This window comes from Antedon mediterranea, chromosome 1 (genome assembly GCF_964355755.1).
Source record: "Antedon mediterranea chromosome 1, ecAntMedi1.1, whole genome shotgun sequence".
Classification (NCBI taxonomy): domain Eukaryota; kingdom Metazoa; phylum Echinodermata; class Crinoidea; order Comatulida; family Antedonidae; genus Antedon; species Antedon mediterranea.
In genome coordinates this window covers 29,613,863-29,636,637 of record NC_092670.1, presented here as the reverse complement: position 1 = coordinate 29,636,637, position 22,775 = coordinate 29,613,863, and the positions used below count along the sequence as shown (strand labels likewise).

The window sequence follows — 22,775 nt, the reverse complement described above, 5'->3', positions numbered from 1 at the left end:
AGTTATAGACAGTTAGCAATCACAAGCGAATAAGCCATCGCTTGTGATTGGTCAATTCACTTGCGTTGCGTTACGTCCTTGTGTTGCGTCGCTAGTGGGAACCACGCTTTAGAGCGAAGCTCGTTTGCCGGTCACCCATTAGTGCAGTGACATTACAGACAACATAAAGACAGGACAAAGGTGCAATACATAACAAGACATGGGAACACTTGTGTTAGCAACCCCTTGGATAAAATTATATATTTATATAAAGGAGAAAATTAGATATTATATTTCTTTTTGATCATACAATGATAATTTTTAAATTATTAAGAAAGTTTGACATGAAGATTACATATAGTTATTTTATTTTTACTAGTAGTCCGGTGGCAGGAGGTGAGGTATCACCACCCGGAGGGGGACAAATTGCCATCCAACTTTTCTAGACCAGAATTTTCCGTAGATTATGAGTATGGAAGGTAATCGATCAGGATAGGAAGTGTTTTCGAGATAAGGGGTCAAAGTTCAAAATTGACCAATTACAACAATGTATTATGTATATGTATTTTAACAAATTTATTGAAGCACAATTTGGTCTTTTATTACATTTTTATGATTATAGGTATCTATTCAATCATCTTATGAAAAAAGGGGTTTAACCTTGCAATGTTTTCTATAGTTTTTTTTTATGGATTTTGATTCTCGATACCATCAGAATGAAGATTTTTTTTACTGGATGGATGTCAGCATTGAGACATTTGCATAATTAGCATAAACAAAATGGCCGCTATTATTTTTATAAAACATGCTAGATCTCGGGAAATACTGGATTTAATGAGATAATTTTGGTGTCAAATTGTTCACAATGTATATGTTTATATTAGCTCTAACAGAATTTTTTCTTTGTAAAATTGACCGGAAACCCCATTTTTAGCAATTTTGACCTTTGACCTCTTTTCACTATATCTAAGTAACGGCAGGTTGGACAGAATTAAAAATATGAGCAAATTGTTCCCAAGATATACATTTATATTCTGTGTATTAATTACAGATGATATTTCTTTAAAATGACCGGAAGTGTGGAAAAAATTGAAAAAATTGAATAAGGTTATAATTGTTGATTCCATTGTAACCTGGACTTATAGCTCGGGAATATACAGAAATAATAACACAGAAACTACGGGAAATTAAAGAACAAAGTGTGGTTTATTTTTCACTGAATCATCTCACGAGGTTTCACCAGAGGAGAGACCCACGCATAGATACAGTATGACACGTCAATGGTGCATTACATATGAGGGGATAACCTAACAATAATATCATAAATTAATAAATATTTTTTGTAGGGAACCAATTTTGGTTTCAAATTATTCACAATATATATGTTTATACTTGCCATAATGCAACATTTTTTTTTAAAAATTACTGAAACACCTATTTTTCTGTAATTTAAACCTTTGACCTGTTTTTCTCATCTAAATAACGACATACTGTAGCATAGAGATTTCTAACGTTTATAATAGATATTTTATTCATTAATGGATTAACTGTTTGAAAAATACAAGTGTGATTATTGCTTTGAAATCCTGTACATAAGAACCTATCAGGAGGATTTAATTCAAAGAGGTGTGGAAGGGGAATACTACTACTACTATATAGTACAATGTCTTTCATGTATTTCTAATTAAAAAGAATGTACGGCTCATAGAGAATCCAGAAGTTACCCTTGGTTCATTTTGGCAAATCCATGGGTTCCTTATAAAAGGATTGAGGGTGCGCATGATAGGCTTTTCTCATGGCTTCCCTTACCAAAGCTAAATTCCTTCGCCTACCATTCACAAAGCATTCGAATGCTACTCCTTGAATGCTGTTATTGGCATTCAAAGGGTTATATACTTAGCATTCGAATACTAGTGGTATATAAGCATTCAATGACTGAATTTAGCATTCGAATGCTTCTTAGCATTCGCTAAGCCTTCCAGATTTAGCATTCGAATGCTTCTTAGCATTCACTAAGCCTTCCTGGGAGCCCAATTATTTAAATGAGCTAAGCATACGAATGGTAGCACTAGCATTTGAATGCTAGTGGGTGAATGCTGCACTAGCATTCAAATGCTAGTGGGTGAATGCTGCACTAGCATTCAAATGCTAGAGAGTGAATGCTGCACTAGCATTCAAATGCTAGTGGGTGAATGCTGCACTAGCAATAGCATTCAAATGCTAGTGGGTGAATGCTACACTAGCATTCGAAGTGTAGCATTCTAGTGGGTGAATGCTACACTAACATTCGAATGCTAGTGGGTGAATGCTGCAAAATGCTAGTGGGTGAATGCTGCAAAATGCTAGTGGGTGAATGCTGCACTAGCATTCGAATGCTAGTGGGTGAATGCTGCACTAGCATTCAAATGCTAGAGAGTGAATGCTACACTAACATTCGAATGCTAGTGGGTGAATGCTAGTGGGTGAATGCTGCAAAATGCTAGTGGGTGAATGCTGCACTAGCATTCGAATGCTAGTGGGTGAATGCTGCACTAGCATTCAAATGCTAGAGAGTGAATGCTACACTAACATTCGAATGCTAGTGGGTGAATGCTGCAAAATGCTAGTGGGTGAATGCTGCAAAATGCTAGTGGGTGAATGCTGCAAAATGCTAGTGGGTGAATGCTGCACTAGCATTCGAATGCTAGTGGGTAAATGCTGCACTAGCATTCGAATGCTAGTGGGTGAAATGCTACACTAACATTCGAAGTGTAGCATTCTAGTGGGTGAATGCTGCACTAGCATTCGAATGCTAGTGGGTGAATGCTGCACTAGCATTCAAATGCTAGTGGGTGAATGCTGCACTAGCATTCGAATGCTAGTGGGTGAATGCTGCACTAGCATTCGAATGGTAGTGGGTGAATGCTACACTAGCATTCGAAGTGTAGCATTCTAGTGGGTGAATGCTGCACTAGCATTCGAATGCTAGTGGGTGAATGCTACACTAGCATTCGAAGTGTAGCATTCTAGTGGGTGAATGCTGCACTAGCATTTGAATGCTAGTGGGTGAATGCTGCACTAGCATTCGAATGGTAGTGGGTGAAATGCTGCACTAGCATTCGAATGGTAGTGGGTGAAATGCTAAACTAGCATTCGAATGCTAGTGGGTGAATGCTGCACTAGCATTCGAATGCTAGTGGGTGAATGCTGCACTAGCATTCGAATGCTAGTGGGTGAATGCTGCACTAGCATTCGAATGCTAGTGGGTGAATGCTGCACTAGCATTCGAATGCTAGTGGGTGAATGCTGCACTAGCATTCGAATGCTAGTGGGTGAATGCTGCACTAGCATTCGAATGCTAGTGGGTGAATGCTAAACTAGCATTCGAATGCTAGTGGGTGAATGCTGCACTAGCATTCAAATGCTAGTGGGTGAATGCTACACTAATACTATACAAACTATGCAAATTACATGTTAGCAGGGAAATGCTACATAGCATTCTACACTACAGTATTTTAATAGGAATTAAGGGTTGCAACAAAACAAGTTAAAACTCTCATCAGACTACAGTATGTTATGATGTTAAACTACTGTAGGACCTAAAATAAAAGGCAATTCAACACAATATTCGGACATTTTAAGTACAAGGCCTTTTTTACTTTAATTGTTTGATATATAAATAAGATGCTTCATTTATCATCTAATGGGGTAAGGACGTTACCCCGCTAAAGTCTTATGTCCCACATACCCTCCATGTTTAATTAATTGTTTAGAAGTACATCTATTCAAACTTTTATTTATTTTTTATTTGTTGTTCAAGCAACTCGCTTCTACTTTAGCATTCTTCTCCGACAATCATTCTGAAAGATAAAAATCAAGACAATTATTTGCAAAGGAGACCTGTTTTCCCTATGTACAGTCAGTATAGCAGATAAAACTGAATTATGCACTATTCTCTAGTCTGCAGGAGGACTTATTATATTAGTGTCATTCAGGTTGAATAAAAAGGAATTTATTTAATATTTACCCTTTAAAATAAATAGTTTACTGTGTTACTGTTTGTATTCATTTCAAATGTTGGAATTGGGAAATAATCTGCCATGGCATGAAAAATGCCTCCACCATCCCATGTTCTTATAATAAAATAAATGAAAACTGCTTTTATTTAAAAGTGGTTTTATATATAGTTTTGTTAGCCCTCCTTTTTGATCAATGATACAATGTGGAATAGCTAGAGTATACTATAACTAGCCTAGGCCTAACTACACAATATAACCAGGGAGTGACTTAGGCTGTTTTTATACAACATCCTAAATTTGAACACGTCTTTAATTTTTAGCGTGTTGCACGGGCCGAGGACAACCCCACAAAAACCTTGCAGTTATACATTAAATCGTAATACCGTGTTATACCGTAGTTCATAATCCTAAGTTGTATATATACTTACATGCATTATGAATTAATATGAGTTTATAAAGGATTTTAATAAAGGATGATTTCGTTTAAAATTTAGTTTATTCAGTTATTGATTTTTTAAATCTGCTTTTGAAATTAGAAAAAAAAAATGTTTTAGAATTAGGATAAAACTATGCTACATTTTGCCAAATTATGCCAACATTTGATTAGCGTTAATGTTGAGTGCTAAATCGGTTAAAATACCCTAAAAAAGCACAATTATCTACTAGATTTGGTCAACATTTTCACAGCACATACTTTTATTTAACGAGAGGTCAAAACAATACCCTGAGGACACTTCCAACACGCCAACAGCAACCGGGAATCCACAACATTTTAGGATTCAGCCAAGTAGCCTTTTTTGCAATTAAAATCTCTTTACACGGAATCACTTCGATGTTATACAACACACTTCTCGTAGGCGTGTTGAATATGCGTGTAATAGCGTGTTGTATAAACGCGCCCTTAGGGGATTCGACTTACTGTATATGTAACACCACCACTGAATCCCAAACCACTCACTATCTACTGTAGCCTAGGGTAGATGTACCCTACAAAAGTGTGTGTTTGAAATGAGAGCATCCTCCATCTGCTGCAACATCATCTCTCTTTGTTAAATCACTCTTACAATACTTGTACATCTCAAACGCATTCTTTATTGATGCTTGGTGGGAAGCCTCGGCCATAGATGTTTTTCGTTTTACTACTGCGCTTTCACAGTCTGACAGCCCCTTCCCATGGCGGGATCCAAAAAACTCGTGCTGAATAGGGATGCCATTATCCTCTACAGAGTAAGATATGTCTAGGAATGTCCTATAGACTTGTACTGCGCACCGCAACCATCAGTAACACGCACTATCTTTGTAAGTTCAGTTGGACACACTTCTTTCACATGCTTTATTGCATGGCATGGAAATGTGTGGACGGCATGGTGGTCATGGTTTAAATCATTAGATATGTAGACAATGGAATGGGTTATTGGTTTCTCGCAGGAATTATGACAGTTATAATAGTATATGATTGGGTGAACTGATATTTGCTCTTGTATTCAGTGAGCCTATTGGACCCCATCTGTGGTGCCATTACTGTAAAAGTGGAAATTTTCGCGGATTCGTATTTATTGGCCAGCAAATGAAATCACTGAAAACAAAAACCCCATGCGTCACGGCAGCTAAATTAAAATTGAAAAAAAAAAGTGGCGGGAGGCTTGCTCGTACAATACAAAAACTATGGAACTATATTTTAAGAACACATGATTACCGGTACCTTTTAAAGAAATCATTTACCGCAACACTCTCAAAATATCACAAATGAAAAAATAATAAACAAAAATTCCCCTTTACATAACTTAAAATGAGGTTTCATTTATCATATACAGTACAGTACTGTAGTATATCAAAACTCTTGGATACATCTCAGAGCTTTACACCTCGACTACAGTGATCACAATATTAACATTTGCTGCCGAATACTGTGAACATAATATCAAATAAAAATATAACATAATCGTGATGGTACCGTATTATTATAACGGATTTGACGATCTTATCAATAACACACTCTTAGCTTTCTTTTGAAAAAGATTTTTAGTTACTGCATAGTGCACACTGACTTGCTCGTACAATATAAAAACTATGGAACTATATTCTCGGAACACATGTAAATAAACATGATTCCATAATTATAATAAAACTTTTTAAAGAATTGGTCAATATCCTTTAAAAACAAAAAAAAACAAAACTTCCCTTATAACCTATATTAGACTTAAAATGCTTAAGAAGAGGTTTCATTTATCATACTAGTGGGTGAGCTCGCTCCCCCTCTAGAAAGTGTAGACGGTGGATTTCACTCGATTTTAAACAAAATGTCTTATCAAATCTCCCTATGTAAGGTTATAATACTATTCCCTACAATATATTCCGATGCTTTATGGCGTATATTTAATTTGATTACTGAGTGAAAAAAATGAAAACATTATGGGATAGGGTTCATCTTCATCAATCATAGTGAAACATTTTTTTTCCATATTTGAGGTCAACCCTCATTCAAAGCAAGTCATATTGATTAGATCACAACTAGAACTATAAACGGTGATAATTTATGGAAAAAAATATTGAAATGGTGTGAAGTTCGCCAGTTTTTTAGTTTTTTTGTAAAATTACAGATTTCACAGCGCAAATATAAAAAAAAACTCATACCTTCTGCAAACCACTTACATTGATTATAACATATTTAAAAAGAAGACAATTATTGAAATTAATGCAAGTTTTTGAATTGAAAAACATCAATTTTTCTAGGAAAAATACTGGCTTCAGAGTGCAAACCCCTAAAAAACAGAACTATAAAAGGAAATAATCTAAAAATAAAACTTTTGAGAAACCCCTTCAAACTAATTAATGATAATATTAATTAGATCACAACTAGAACTTTATTTCTCCTTTTATAGTTCTAGTCGTCATCTTTCCGATATTAATTGGTTTTTTGTTGTTGCACAGTTTGGTAATACCCTTTCAGGCCCGTATCCAGGGGGGGTGCGTTGGGTGCAGACGCACCCCCCCAAGTCCCAAAAGGTCCACTATTTCCTCGGTTGGTATTTTTTCTTGTCTTGTTTAACTAAAGACAATATCATTATATATATACAAAATTTACATTATCAATGGTATACAAACAAAAATATGCTAATATAAAATGAAAAAATACCGGTAATTAAATTACGGAATCTGAACTGACTACAAACTCGATGTAAAACATGCGCAGTCGATCATGTGACGACAAGCAATAGCTTAGCGCTTCATGTACGCGGTACGCGGTAAAGTGTTTGCTGGAGAAATACAGACAACTTAACGTCAGGGAACACGTGTACTTTTTGTCGGGGAATATAATATACAGTAAAAAGCGTTCGCTTCGCTTTCCCTTCAGCGCCTAGAAAACCGCGACGTTTCATTGACCGTGAGAGTACGTCAGAGTGATATTATGCACTTTATATGCATTCATTATTGCCAGCGATCTAACTTACTACTAAACAATAGCTAGGTACGCACTTGTCTGGCGGTATCCCTTTGTACGAATCGTTCAACGTTGGGTCGAGACGCGTGATATCAAGTTTCATCCAGGGACCAAAATGTGTAATGTGTTATTTTCCAGGCGAAGTTTACCGACGGTTACGTCGTGTACTGCGTCGACGTACGCTACACTACAGCAAAAACGAATTATGTTAATTGTTCGTTTGTTCACCAATTTTTTAATTTACAAGTAACCTTCTGTACCGTGGGGCACCTAAAATAAATTTTTCATCCATTACTAAACAAAAAAACATGCCATTTTCGCTTAGCCAACATTATAGCTATAGTTATTACATTTTCAATATCCTGTATGTCATGAATTTCTCACCACTCGGAAGTCCAGATGGTACGCATGCATACACCTGGGAGGAATAAACTTTTTTCCCCGACTGAAAAAGGTCTACGCTTGCGTTTTTTAAGCCTCTAGGCCTGATGTTTCCAAAGTATAAAATGCAATTTTTTGAAGACCTGCAGCTCTAGTTTTAAACATTTTCTTAGCTCAGCCCCAACAATAAAGCTGGTCATATTTCGAAGAACAAGAAGTACATTTTCCGGGACCTAACATCTCTATTTTTCAAACATTTCTTAGCTCAGTCACAACCCATGATAGGGACTTATATATTTTTTTTCATGTTTTGAAGTATAAATAAGTCCAATTTCCAGGACCTCCAACTCTATTTTTCAAAATTTTCTTTGAACTTTTATTTTTTAACTTGAAAAATATGGATTGAAACCGTCATCGCGCATCGTTTTTTTGCACGCAGTATTTTATTTATGCATTATAAAAAATGGAAAAAATGGCTACCCTAAATCTGATTAAAAAAAACCTCAAATGACGCTAGTACGCGTTGCTTCCGGGGGCTTCGCCCCCTGGACCCCACCGGGGGTCCTTGGCGGCCCCTGGCCCTCAGCCTAGTGATGCTCGCATAGCCCCCTCGTCGGGGAATGTAGCCCCCGCGTCGGGAAGATCCTGGCGCCACCCCTGCTGAGTTGGCCTCATCATGAAAGCGTTAAGTTCTTCTCTGGTGTCCATCGTTCAACTAGCCCAAGCCACAACAGAGAGTCTTACATCAGTCTTTAGAACGTCAAATAACGCAAATTTTCCCAGGGCCTTCGGCCCCTGGACCCTGACCGGGGGCCCTTGGCGGCCCCCTGGCCCCCAGCCATTGTTGCTCGCTTCGCTCGCACCCCCCCATTATAAATGCTGCATACGGGCCTGCCTTTAAAATATAACAAAATCTGTTTTTGCAAATTTGGAAAACAAGGCCATATACATGGCTGCAGTTGCATGCTCAATTTAGTGTTTACTGACCAACCGACCGACATAGTAAGCTGTAGAGTTGCGTTGCTCGAGACTAAAAATATTTATGTATAGGGGTAGAGGCTAGCCTTAACATCATAGTACAGTCACATATGTAAGGAAAACTAGTTCCAGCTCGATATTAGTGCCAAAATAGATTTTATTGGCTAACTTTGTTATTCTTGAGTTGCTGAATTAAAAAAAGTTAGGTGCCATTTTTTTTTACCACTCCTTCAGCCGCCATTTTGTATTTCAAAATGGCCCGACATTCCACACTGAACTTTGTCATCCATGGTATCATCGGAAAGGGAATATAATACTGATCATTTTATCCCATTACATCCATATCAAAAAATGCATAGTTACATAGTTATTTAACAATAAAACAAGTCACGTGACCAAAAAGGTCAAAGGTCAACATTTTAATTTTCTCAAATACTTTACTGTTTGGTATCGTAAGATAGCTTTTTTTATTCTGAATACAGTTTTACTAATATCTATTCGATTTTTCTTTATTTATTGTCATAATTTTCCAATTATGTAAATAAATTTTTAAATGTACAATAAAAAAGGTCTCCTCCGTATTAAAGATAAATACGTTTTTTTTTATTCATTCAAATGTTGGTAACATTTATCTGGTTATAATAACAATTTCAGTGTGTGAAACTACTTTAGTATAAGATAAGTTTTACTATCAAGATCCTCGATATGCCCGGTTTTCGCATTGCAAGTAAAAAACAAGATCAAACAACCATTGCTTTGCAGGTAAATTAGTTGCGACGCAAACATGATTTGGAGGTAAAGTAATTGATTTTAGTACCTTTTATTTGAGCAAGTTCATACAACTACTACAGCAGAAACAGAAACGTAACTTTGGAAAGTAATTTAGATTTGTCTTTATTCTGCTAGTTAATGTAGTTTTATTTATAACTATATCCAGTGCAGTGGCGTCTATGTTGTTTTTTCAAACATGGTTTTCTGCCAATAGCATGGTTGTATGTTGTAAGCCTAGGCCTATATTATATATATAAAGTAAATCGATAAAAAAGTTGTTGCTTATTTAAATTAATTTATGTACACATTCTTATATTATTGGATATTTGTGTGACCATAAAGGCAGGATAGAAAACAGCTCATCTACAGTATACTGTGTATAAGTAGTCGAATAATCTTCCACCGTTTCAGATGATAACATAATTTTATTGAATATAAATTAAATCGGTGGCATATTCTAATACTCACAAGAATACAAATACTAACAACAAACGGATACAATAGGATCATGCCCAAGAACATAAAATAATAATAATTCAAAACACACCGATGACTGAAAGGCTGATTCTATCTCCTACCGGTGTGTGGTCGCACTCCACTGCATTTTTGATAAATATAACTGAGAAATGCAGTAAAAGTAACAAATTTATAAAAGGGAATTCAATAACTGAAATCGTTACATACGGTATATATTTATAAAGTGTCTGCAGTTAAAAGATTTCGTTTTTCTCAAACTAATTTGAATATTATTGCTGGAAAGCGGATTTTGTTTCCCTTATTTCCGATAAGTTCTTAAAGTTAAGTTACCAGAAACAAGTATAGTTTGATTAATTATTCTATATGACTTTTAATAATAACAACGTATAGTTAGGATTTATATTGCGATAATCACAAACCATACGTAAAAATCAAAGGGAACCTTTAGACGTTAAAAACACCGAATTCGTTTCTTTACAATATCGATTGGTAGTTTGTAAAGGCAGCAGTAGGACACTGACTTTTCTTTTTTTCGTGTAAACTTTATTTGAGGAAAACTAATTGATCTTAATTTTTTTTATTTTAAATTCTTAAGATTTTTTCACTGTATAATAATATCAAATGAAAAAAATGTTTGCTGCTGCACTTCATCTGAGGTTCAAAGGGAAAGGCATGCCAATTAACATTGGCATTGTGCACAGATGGCTTTATATTGTGTGGTACCCGCTTTGACAAAAATACAAATGATTTTGAACGCTACGCAAATGATACCATGACCCGTAGCATTTTTTTCTTTTTACGAAAAACAGAAATGTAAACTACTAAAAATAAAATAGATTCAGAATTTCTATCCAACGAAACAAAACAAAGATGTGACTTGACAACAGTTTATTTCACCTTTGTTCACGGACTATAGTTATTTTGATTTTAAAGTAAATAACTTGGAAACTTGACATTGAAGTTAAGTGTAATCCAGTACCGTACGGTACTTATTTAGTATTAAGATAATATATAATATACTATAAAACATATAAATGGACAATAACAAAGTAGAATGAAAATCAAACAAACATTTGAATGAATTGTAAAACCAATTAAAGAAAAACCGTATTTATCTTAATACTTTGTCATTGTTAAAATGAGTATAGCAATTTAATGAATAGGCAAACTGCCTTAAAATGTGACATGTTTCGAGAAACTATTCTCATCAGAAGAAGAACAGAAAACAACGCCTAAAGTACTTATATACCAATAGGACAGATTGTATGTAAATAAGAAAGTAATTGGCATTAAAAAACAACAAGGAACATTTAAAAACAATTTATTTACATAATTGGAAAATTATGACAATAAACAAAGTAAAATAGAATAGATATTAGTAAAACTGTATTCAGAATAAAAAAAATCTATCCAACGATACCAAACAGTACAGTATTTTGGTGAAATTGTTGACCTTTTGACCTTTATTGCAGGTCACATGATTTGTTTTATTTCGCAATAACTATGTAACTATGCGTTTATTGATATGGGTGTAATGGAATAAAATAATCAGTATTACATTCCCTTTCCAATGATACCATGGATGACCAAGTTTAGTGTGGAACGTCGGCCATTTTGAAATACAAAATGGCGGCTGAAGGAGTGGTCGAAAAAAATGGCACCTAACTTTTTTGGATTCAGCATCTCAAGAATAAACAAAGTTAGCTAAAAAAATCTATTTTGGCACAAATATCGAGCTGGAAGACATAATAACCCGTACTATCAGTTAAAAACACCTTATTTTCAAATGAACTTACCTGTAGTGTATCTCATAAATGTCATTAACAGACAGACTCTTTATAAATTTGAGAATAAGTTTAGTCATATTTCTATGTTATTGTTCTTCTGATGCATCTTGTTGCAGATTTACTTAGCTGCTATGACGCGCTTGGTTGTTGGTATGTATAGCTGTTTGACAGACATCTTCAATGTTCATCATAATATGTGGAGCTGGTTTCAAGTGTTCTACAAACACGCTGTGTCATTATCTACATATGATGTATCAAAATTTTTTAAAAACTTTTATTGTCCAATTATATACACAATACATACAATTGGAAATGTGTTGTTTGATACACTACATACATAGCAATTTTTAAAATATATAGAGTTTAATATACTGTACATCATTCACACAAAAATTTGTTACAACAAAATATAAAATATAAAAGAGCACACGTAACTTAAACTAAAACTTAATGTATTGTGTTGAAGAAAACTAGGCGTATTGCAGATTATTGCAAATTATTGAAGGTATGAATGTACGGTGGGCAGCATCCTGTAGAATTGTCACTTTTATCAATTTTTTTTTACCTCCTCGACAATTACAAGGACCTTGTAATTGTCGAGGATATCAAACAGGTACTCTTCACCCACATCTGAGGAGCTCTTTATCCACATCTGAGAAGTTGTTTAGTGCCATTTCTAAAACCATTTTTTCACTGTCTGTAGCTAATTCTAAAAAAGTGGGTATCATTGATGGTTTTGATTGATGATGGTGGCATCCATCACATATTGTAAAAATGGTACTGCTAATTTGAACGTAAACAAACTTTCCTGCTTATATCCGATAACCAGAACTTTTGCTGTGGCTTGCCACTTTCCTTTGCTCATATCCCGTAGACAGCAGGGTACCTTCAGATGTTCTCCCACAGTATACAAATTGTAGAAATCCTCCTAAAATCTCTTAATACACTACCAACGTCTTCTCCAAGTTCAAGTTGGCCATTAGGCATCATCATTTCAACCTCAATAGGACAATTAAGGTCAGTATTGATAAAGAAATATGTAAGTTCTTTCAGAACATGGCCTCTGTGAAGCCTTACTTTGGTATAGATGGGAATGACAGGATTTCCACTCTCATCCTCATATTTTGACAAATCATTGATTGATAGACTGACCTTCATTTGTATCGTCATAATTCAACAAATCATCAGCTATGGAAAGATTATTGGTTACTACTTATGTTTGCACAGTCGGTGTGCCTAGATCCACAAAGGTATTAGCATCACTGTCAGGTGAAGTAATATCGAACATATCTATCGGAAGTAAATCTTCTCCCATTTTACTTTCCAACCATGCACTGCTGGCTGTTGGTGGTTTATCTATTCCAATCGAGCCACTTGAAGTAGCAATTAGGTAGAACCTTAATAGAGGGAGGCCAGTTGATTCATAAAAATGGACTATAAATAATATTAGTTTATGAGATATCATGAAAACATAGAATGTACAGCTAATTTGCATATTATGCTTATTTTCATGTATGCATTCATATATAACATTGAAAAACCCGGCCTACAAATACTATGTTGTCCAGCTCACTATGCTACTGTAGATTCAGTAGCTTTATATAGGACTTCCAACTGTTAAAATAGAAAATCAATTTACTCTTCTTTTAGTAAAAGATTCTATAGGCCTATATATTATTTTATATGTATTAAAACATTAAAGTCAAGTTTAAATACTGTAAATGGGAAAATATATTATTCATAATCATAGCAAATTCAGTTAATTATAGGTGGCGCTAATCTATTTCTTAATAGATACAGTTACTTAATCTCGCTGCTTCTCTAGCCAGCTACGTCCCATGAGGACTACTCATTCATAAGCTATAGCAAGCAGCAGTTATAGAAGGCCGACAGTTTTGCGACTTTGTAAACTCGACTATAATTTATAGATCCCAGCTGCTGGACCCAAAAAAGCGTCTGGGAAAAGAGAGTCTATGAGGGCCGGGACGATTAGGCCCTGAGACGATCTTCAACACACTTAAATTTATCGTCTTTGATATGTATTTTATAACCATAAAAGAAGCTTTTTTTCCCCAAACTTTATTTTTAGAGAGACTATGGGGTAGTACTACTAGGGATAAAGATGCAATAAAGCAAACATTTTGAAAACATTGTCAAAAATGATCATTCACGCGAACGATGTACACAAGTTACGCCCTCTGTTGGCCGCTTGGCGAATGCACGAAATAAACAAAGTTTTCGAAGTAATAAATTAAATATAAAATTACGTTTTTTTTAGTAATTTATTTTATATATTATATAAAAGTGGGATGTTTCGGCCCAAAAGTTGGCCGAATCGTCCCACCAAAATCGTCCCGGGCCGAATCGTCTCAGGGCCGAATCGTCCTGGAACCGTCTCTAGCCGGGTAGCGATATTTTTTTACGCTCAACGAAACTGCCAGCTAGCCAGAATTCTGTTTTCTGATTGGATGTTAATGTCACGTGAGATGTTCAAATCACTCACGCATGCAGTTTGCCTCAGTAGGTAATTCCTCCTCGCACTCTCCGACCGGTTGCGACTCGCACTGCTCTAGGCTAGCAATTTACGTGTTGTAAGAATCGTACATTTCAATGGCTCGCTGCCTGAGAGCATGCTGCTTGAGACAACTACTAGCTCCTTGCACAACAGACAGAGGCTTACAATTTCCCGCATTTTTATCGTGTCTTTTAATTAATTTAATTTCCATGGAGGAATTCGCCTCTCTTAATGTATATTTAGGTTTCGCGTACGTTTCATGCATTAATTTCAATGAAAACATGATTTATGCGATGCGATAAGCAAGTCGCGCTGCGGTAATCTTTTTAGGGCCTTCATGACGGCAACATCGGGTTGGCACGGTCGAAATACACTTTTGTCATCGTCATCCTTTTATATACTGAAAAAAAATGCTCTATTCCTTTCTCTATTTTTGTAAAGTTACAGGTCTACGCATAACAAATGGCAGAATTACAAGTAACAACTCATCTAAATATATATTTATAAGTCACATGGAAATAGTGTTTGTGATTATTTATTGTCATTTTTTGAAAATTGTCAATAAATGATGTTGGATCATAAACAAAAACAAATTTACATCATCCAGACCAACGTTTTATCACCAATGCGTGATTTCTTTATTATACTGCAACGATCAACGATTCGCGAACAGTACACGTTCCCCACTTTAATAATTGCCAGACACGTTTTAATGATTATTTTAATTTTTAATGTATAACTATTAATCGGTATTATTATTCAACATGGCGTTGTATTAGAACTGCCGTTAGTGCGCAGTAGCGTTGCTATGGTTATATAGTTGGGGTCAGCATACACATATACTGTTATAAAAAACAGGGGGATGTAGTAATATCATCCCCCTGTTTTTTATAACAGTATAATATAGTTAATGAATAGCTAAGAGTTTTGTTTTTTTTCTCTACACTGATTGTCTTTAAAAATACATTTTCTTGATTTTTGGATATACCAACAGTAAATAACTGACATATCGATACAGCAACAAATATTGATTGAAGAAAACTGTTTTAATTTACAAGTTGTGAGTTAGGATTATATCATTTTCTTCACTTTGATCAGCTAGGCCTTTCGCGCCTTTTAATATGTCTGTTGCTACGCCGGTAACCAGGGACGCCAAGCATTGTGCTTACCACCATACGGTACGTTACGTTTAGTCTTTTGACTAGGCTAGGATCACTCTCCTCATCTAAATCATTGGCTGTTTGGATATTTTTTTAAAAACAAACTAGTGCGGATTATCACAACAATAATATTTACAGTTACTGTTGGTCGTACTGTAATTTTGTATTTTGTATCGTGACAACCGATGAAACGCTTGTCTTTGAATGCTTACATTTTTAACATAAAAAATGTATTTTCTACTTTTGCTCATCATCATGCAGTATAAAGTACTATTTAGAACATTATTCATCCATTTACTATGTATCATAGTAAGAATATGCACCCTAAGTGAACCGACTTTAGACTTCACTGAAGTCGGACCTGACATCGCAAGCAACTGGTCAGCACCTGCCCACATTAAGCAGGATAACTTGGATTTGAGATCACCACTCTGGCAAATGTACGGTGCAAGCTCTTCGAGATATCCTGTAAAACGTATATTAAGAAAACATCACCACTTAACGTTAAGTTACTTGATCATTATTGCTGGGGATGTCTCCTTAAATCCTGGACCTCAACAAAAGTTATATTGTGACGTATGCAGTAGAGGATTTAACAAGCGAAGTAAAATCATCAGATGCAATGCATGTGACATTAAAAGAATACACACAAAGTGCGCCGGTAAGTCATCCTCTTATATTTGCGATATATGCTCCTGGAACTCGCTCCCATAGTATGATGCAGACTTTCATGAAAATCAGATCCCCTAGATGATGACATGGACGACATCGCAAAAACAATTAACAAACAAGGAATGCATTTTCTTCAACTTAATGTACGATCGCTGATTCCCAAAATATCTGAAATAAGTGAAATCGCATTAAAATCAAAAGCAGCAGTTATATCCATCACCGAGTCTTGGCTATATGAGACTGTTCCTGATAATGAAGTAAACATAGATGGATATACCTTAGTTCGCAATGATAGATCTTCTCGTAGAGGAGGTGGAGTATGTATGTATGTGCGTACGGACAGAGCGTTTACCAAGAGAGAAGATTTAATGGACAAAAATGTTGAATCAGTATGGATTGAACTCAACCTCCCGGATACAAAACCAATCGTTGTTGGAACATATTACCGTCCTCCTGAACAGAATGTCAAAAATTTTCTAAACTTTTTCGAAGACACTGTAAATAAAATTAACAACCTTGAAACCATCATAAATGGTGATTTTAACATAAATACTAACAGAGATTGTACTCAATCTACGAATTATAAAACGTTCTCGAATTACTAGGATTCTTTAACTTGATAAGTGATGACACTCGTTTTGACAGGAATTCATCCTCATGTTTAGACCATATCCTATGTAATTCTCAAGACAAAATTTCTAATTCCGGTGTTATAAACACATGCCTAGTGATCATACGCTGATATTTTGCACACGCAAATCTTGTAAGGCAAAATACTCATCGCATAAAACCATTTATAAATGTGGTATTATTATTATTATTATTATTATTATTATTATTATTTACTCAAGATCATTTAAACAGTAGAACAAAGAGGAATTCCTGTCAAAACTGTCCGAAATAGATTGGACAAAGTTACATCCAAAGTTAATGTTAACGACGCATGGTCGTCATTTAAGGAAGCTCCGTTATAAATTGTGTGGCACCCCTAAGAAAGATGAGGGTGAAACAAAGATCAGATCCATGGTTTAACACAGATATTCTAAATGATATACGAACTCGTGATCAATATTTTAATAAATTTAAAAAGAGTAAAATCAAAGAAGATCATGATATGTATTGTAAATTAAGAAACAAGGTCAAGCGCAATGTTAAAAAAGCTAAATCAACGTATTTTCGAAATAAAATAATTGAAAATAAAAACAATCCAAAGAAATTATGGCAACATCTTAAGAAATTAGGATATAGTGAAAAGACGTCAAAAATCAAAAATTCACAATCCACAAGAGGTTGCTACACATTTTAATAATCATTTTACCAATGTAGCAAGATATCTTCAATCCGCAACTTTTGATAAAAGGAATTCAAAAAGAATATTTGAAGAGAATGTCATTGGGTTTGGCTTTGATGACTTTTATTTGCATGACTTGGGTCCAGTCAATTTTTATGCCACTTTCTGATGTTCTGACTCTGAATACTCCCCTTTTCTGACTGTAGAGTTTCCAGTCTTTAATGTCTTCAGATTTGACGTGGAATACTTCGTAAGATTTTGGGGTTTGTCTTGCCATCTTAATAACAGTTACCAACTGAAGGGTAGAGTTAAACTCCGCGACTTGCTTCATAGCCCTTTCAATTGTACTGTGCATGGAATCGCCTTCTGAATGGCCGTGGTTCGTTTCGAAGAAGTGCAGTTTAATTTCTTCTACGGAGGTTGATGTTTCAACAAACTTTAACATCATGGATGGTATGATTGAATTTTTATTCTGGCCTACACATCCATCTGAGAAGAGGTCCACTATCGGCATCAGCTTTCTTCAGATAAACATTGATGTAAGATGCGATTTCACTTAAGAACCACGGCGTGTTAACCCTTCGTGAGAAAAAAACCCACAACCCATCCCTATACTCCCCAACTCATAAACTGTAAAATTGTAACAGGCTAAACGGCGTTTGTAAAATAATTCAGATCTTGGTGATTTTGGTAAGTAAGACTTGCTGAAGATCGAAGATGTTGTTTGTTTGCCATTGTATGCTCCTTTGCCGCTGCCTTGATTTCAGGTACCTTTTTCTTTTCACTCAAGTGCATCTTGTACCGCTCCCTTAGAATTGCTTTTTGTTCATCGTTTGATCGATTAAATTTTTCGCATAAGCCACAAGTTTCCTTTTAGGGTGATGAAACTTGAGATTCAGCGAACGGAAGGTCTTCTTATATAGGCTTAAACTTGCACCGTGAGGATGTTCTCTCTTGTACATTCTGTGCATGATGGCACAATTCAAGTCAGACGAAAGATATTGGCATTTGCTGTTTGATCGGCCATAGTGCGATTCCATTCGTGGAAATCTTGCAATGTGCTTGATTACCTCTTCTCTCAACACATAATCACTGTTACTACGTTTCCTTCCTCCTCTCCTCTCACGCTCCATCACACAAAATCTATCCATCTTGCGTTGGACATTCCTCACCTCCTGAGTAAAAGAAACTCCCACAGTGGCCAAAAACATCTTACGACAAACCTTCCAGTTGTCTCCATCAGGCTTTGGTAAGAAGTAGGTGTAGCGATTGGGCCTCTTGGATTTGGAATTGTAGTTAACGACCAAATGCCTACTCAACCACTCCCTTTGCTGTTGCAAGTCACCCATACCATAGTACGCATTCCTGATTTCCATCCGTTCTTCTTCCTGGATATCTCTGCAATTCAACCCCTTACGTGAACAAAGGAGGCAATCTGAATTTTCTATTTTATCTCTTTTTCTTGCCATTAACTTGTTAGTTTTTTCGGTGTAATATTCTTCTCCGTTGTTTCTATTCTTTTTACTAAGAGACTTCTAGACGTTTTCGACATATGACATATGTAATTGCGATTATCTCTGTTGCTATGCATTTTGGGGTATGGGTGTAATGGAAATAAATGATCAGTATTTAATTCCATTCCCAATGATTCCACTCACGATCATTTTTTTGTTAAAGTTAGTCCGCCATCTTGAAAATCAAAATGGCGGCCACTTGCCATGGTCGAAAAAAATGGCACCAAAGTTTTTCTTGTTCAGTGGAAAATTCTGAGTCAGAAAAACATTGGTGCCGACAATTATCATCAAAAAGCTACAAGTGCCTTTTTTTCGACATAAGCTCCTGGACTAATAAGGAACCTTTTCATATTTGTTGGTTTCCGTGTCGTTGTTCCAGATAGTATCAGCTTCTCAGTAGTTCCTCGGCGAAGTCTCTCTTGTGACTTAGTCGAATTTGATAAGTATTGATCTGTGGAGAAAAAGACATTCGCTTTTCCACGAAGGGAATCCAATACTTGTATACATATTCCTCCAAATGTGTTAGATAGACATGATGTTGATATAGAATGAAATACAGCATTTCCATCTTCAATGCAAAGTGACGGAAGTGGCAGAGGTGTCTTTTTTAAATCCACTATGGAATCATCTGTAACAATATGCAGAAGTTTTGCCTTGTTTGTTTTGTTAAAATATCCATCCGGAGTACTGAGGCTATATGGTACCGTACAGGTGTAAGGCAATATGTCATCAATTCATCCAATTTAATTGGAAGGTTTTGGTTAGCGTAAATGCTAGATTACACTGGTCTTGATATTGAATTAGTTTGCCTGATGTTGAGGTAAGTTTAGTCTTCGTGTTGTTAATTTCCATGGTCTTTAACTGTTCCATATTGTGTTATAGGTTCGTCAATGATTGGGTAATATTAAATTTTACTTTTCTGTGATGGTGGGTCTCCGATTGCTGAAATAAATCCTTTGATAGGCTAAACTTAAAGATGTATTGTCCCCCTGAAAAAATAATTCTTAAAGAATTTTTTGTTGAATATGCCATTTTAATGTAACATAATAGTTAACCACTTCGACCAAAAATTGGATCGAAAAAAATGTATTTACCTGAAAAACGATTAGAGACACGGAGTTCAATGAGCGTGTTTGTTTGATTGGCAGCAGTGCTTTAGTATAGGCAAACGCGTTGGAAAATCGTTTTGTGTCACCGTCGATGCATATCCTTCTATTCTTTAATCAATGATTTAACCTGCAACAATTTAAAAAAACTTAGTTTATAACATAAATTCCAATCTGTGGTCTTGTACTAGTTATTGAGTTATAAGACTGCTTTGCCTTGATTATTTAGTTATAGCAGGTACTGTAAGATATGAATTTACTTATGAGTTACATACTTTTTTAGATAGTTACCATAGGTTGTCATTTTATTCTGATTGATCTGCGTGGTTTAGTTGGTTCCACCATTGGTCTGTCTGGTGTAATTTGTTGGTCGTTTCATTGGTTTTGGTTTTGTTATGGCTGTTCAGTTGGTATTGTTGGATTATTATCTGATGTTTTCATGTGACTGTCTATTTCCAATGGTGGGTAGAATTGAGTTGTATCAGGGGGTGATTCAGGTGTTGTCCTAATATGAACTCTGTTTCTTCTGTAGGCACCTGTTGGTGTGTCTATCTCATAGTCTCATATTATAGTGCACATATTTTACCATTGGTCTTAATATGATTTTGTGTGTGACATATTTTGGTACATCTGAAAACCCGATTCTTAAGTGTTTCGGGTGCTGGGCCTTGGGTCAGAGGTCAATGGCCTACTTTTTGACCCACATTTTACCAATATTTTTATTTTATGGCACAGGACGTGTTAACGTACATTAATTTCTTTGAAATTAGGCTCAAAAGTCATTTCAGTCACTATTTTACAAAATATTTGTAAAATAAACCATTTTTTTTTTCATTTTTTGGGTAAAATTTGATATTTTTACTTTTTTTTAAATATCAATAGATAAATAATATATTCTTTAATATTTTTCGACCAACTTTTAAAAACTGCTCCAGTTATAGAGGAGTGGATGTAAAAAAAAAATTTAAATTTGTGTTACATTGTGCACGTGATCTTGTATATATGCAAAATAACGATTTCCACTCATTTTTGGTTAAAAATCTCTTGTGAACTACTTGTCGTACAACAATCAATTTTGCATTAATTAATTGAAAGCCAAAAAAAAGAATATCATTTGCAAATCATCTTCATCCAATACCATTTCAGGGCACCTACGTCCTTTATACCATTCAATTTCAAATATCTTCCATCACCACTGTTATTTGGTTCAATCTCCATTAAATATGCCATTATGGCATCCTCCATATGAGTGCGACATAATTTGTCCTCTCAATTTTTTGGCAAAGCACTGACTTGCAAGGTGGTGGCATCAGATGTCTTGATCGTCTCAAGCGGATTCTCTCCATCCTGTGGTGCATATATTGTATCGAATATTTCTAATCTTGCCTTGTTTACTTTCTTCAATTTTGGTCTACTGTACATATCACATACAAATTCTTCAAGAATATCTGAAGTGCTATCTGTAACATTTTCGGACAATCCAAGTTGATTAAATGCCTCAGTAAAACGTCTTGATTCAACCATCTTGATTCAACCATCATAGGGACGTAGCTTTCCTTTCCGCTGCAGTGTAGTCGCATCCAGTAAAGCAGAATAGCTTGTTGCTATTTTGCTTTGGAGTGAAAAAAAGAGTGGTCACCAAATCACTCTAAAATGAGTGAAACCAACTCTAAAAAGAGTGAACATTTTCATCACTCTTTTAACAAGAGTGGAAATAATCCACTCATAGAAGAGTGAAAGTGACCCACTCTTTCAAAAAGAGTGAAAATAATCAACTCATAAAAGAGTGAAAGGAAACCACTCTTTTTTAGGAGTGGTATTTTTAGCGTATTCTTGTTCTACTTGTATCTTCCGTCTGCAAGGCTGCTTCTGTGATGCAAAACTTGGTAGTAGCCTTAAAAACATGCATTTAAAACACAATTGCAGGTGCACAACCAAATAAATGAAACCGATATTGAGCTATATTAATTTGTTTATTTTTAAAAGCAAATCTCTTCTCTATTATGTATTTGTTGTCAGGATGACCGTCGTCAGTGATACGAGTTGGTCCAGAGATGGCACCATTTGACGAAAGACGAAAGAGATCCATTTTCTCCTGCAGATTGTTGCGATTTGAGTGAGATTTAAAAAAATCTATATTTAAGTCACCCAACATTAGTAAATCTCGTGCAACACAATACGTATTTAAAATGTGTGTTAACATAATTTTATTATATATCCAATGCATTAATTATGATGTCATTTGGTGTCAACTTTATGACAAAATCAATTATCATCACATATATTATTGAAGAATATGAATCATCGTTTTATTGTCAATGTATTATTAATTATATTCGATTAGTCTGATTTCTGCGATATGGTCAAAATTTAATTACAAGTTCGGAATTAAATTCTGAATATGCATGAGTTTGTAATACATAGAATAGGCTTGAGGCCTATATTATTATTCGCCGTCGTCAACTATGTTTTACTTGTCAATGCGCGTCACTGTACATAATGGCATTACATTAATTTTCCTCTAACCAAGTACTCTCTTAATGTAAAAGAGTGAGAAACCACTCAAACTAGAGTGAACTTCCACTCTTTCAAAGAGTTAACTGAGGGACAACTCGTTTTGGAGTGAAAAAAAGAGTGGTCACCAAATCACTCTAAAATGAGTGAAACCAACTCTAAAAAGAGTGAACATTTTTATCACTCTTTT

The 22,775-nt window shown here is 35.3% G+C and overlaps 1 long non-coding RNA gene and 1 pseudogene across 2 annotated transcripts in view; one reads left to right on the top strand and one right to left on the bottom strand.

Annotated features, from left to right (window-relative positions):
• LOC140063636 (uncharacterized) overlaps positions 1-22,775 on the top strand; it is a 478,535-nt gene that overhangs the window by 95,663 nt on the left and 360,097 nt on the right. The gene's annotated exons all lie outside the window — the stretch shown is intronic.
• Positions 18,100-18,920, bottom strand: LOC140050608 (uncharacterized; annotated as a pseudogene).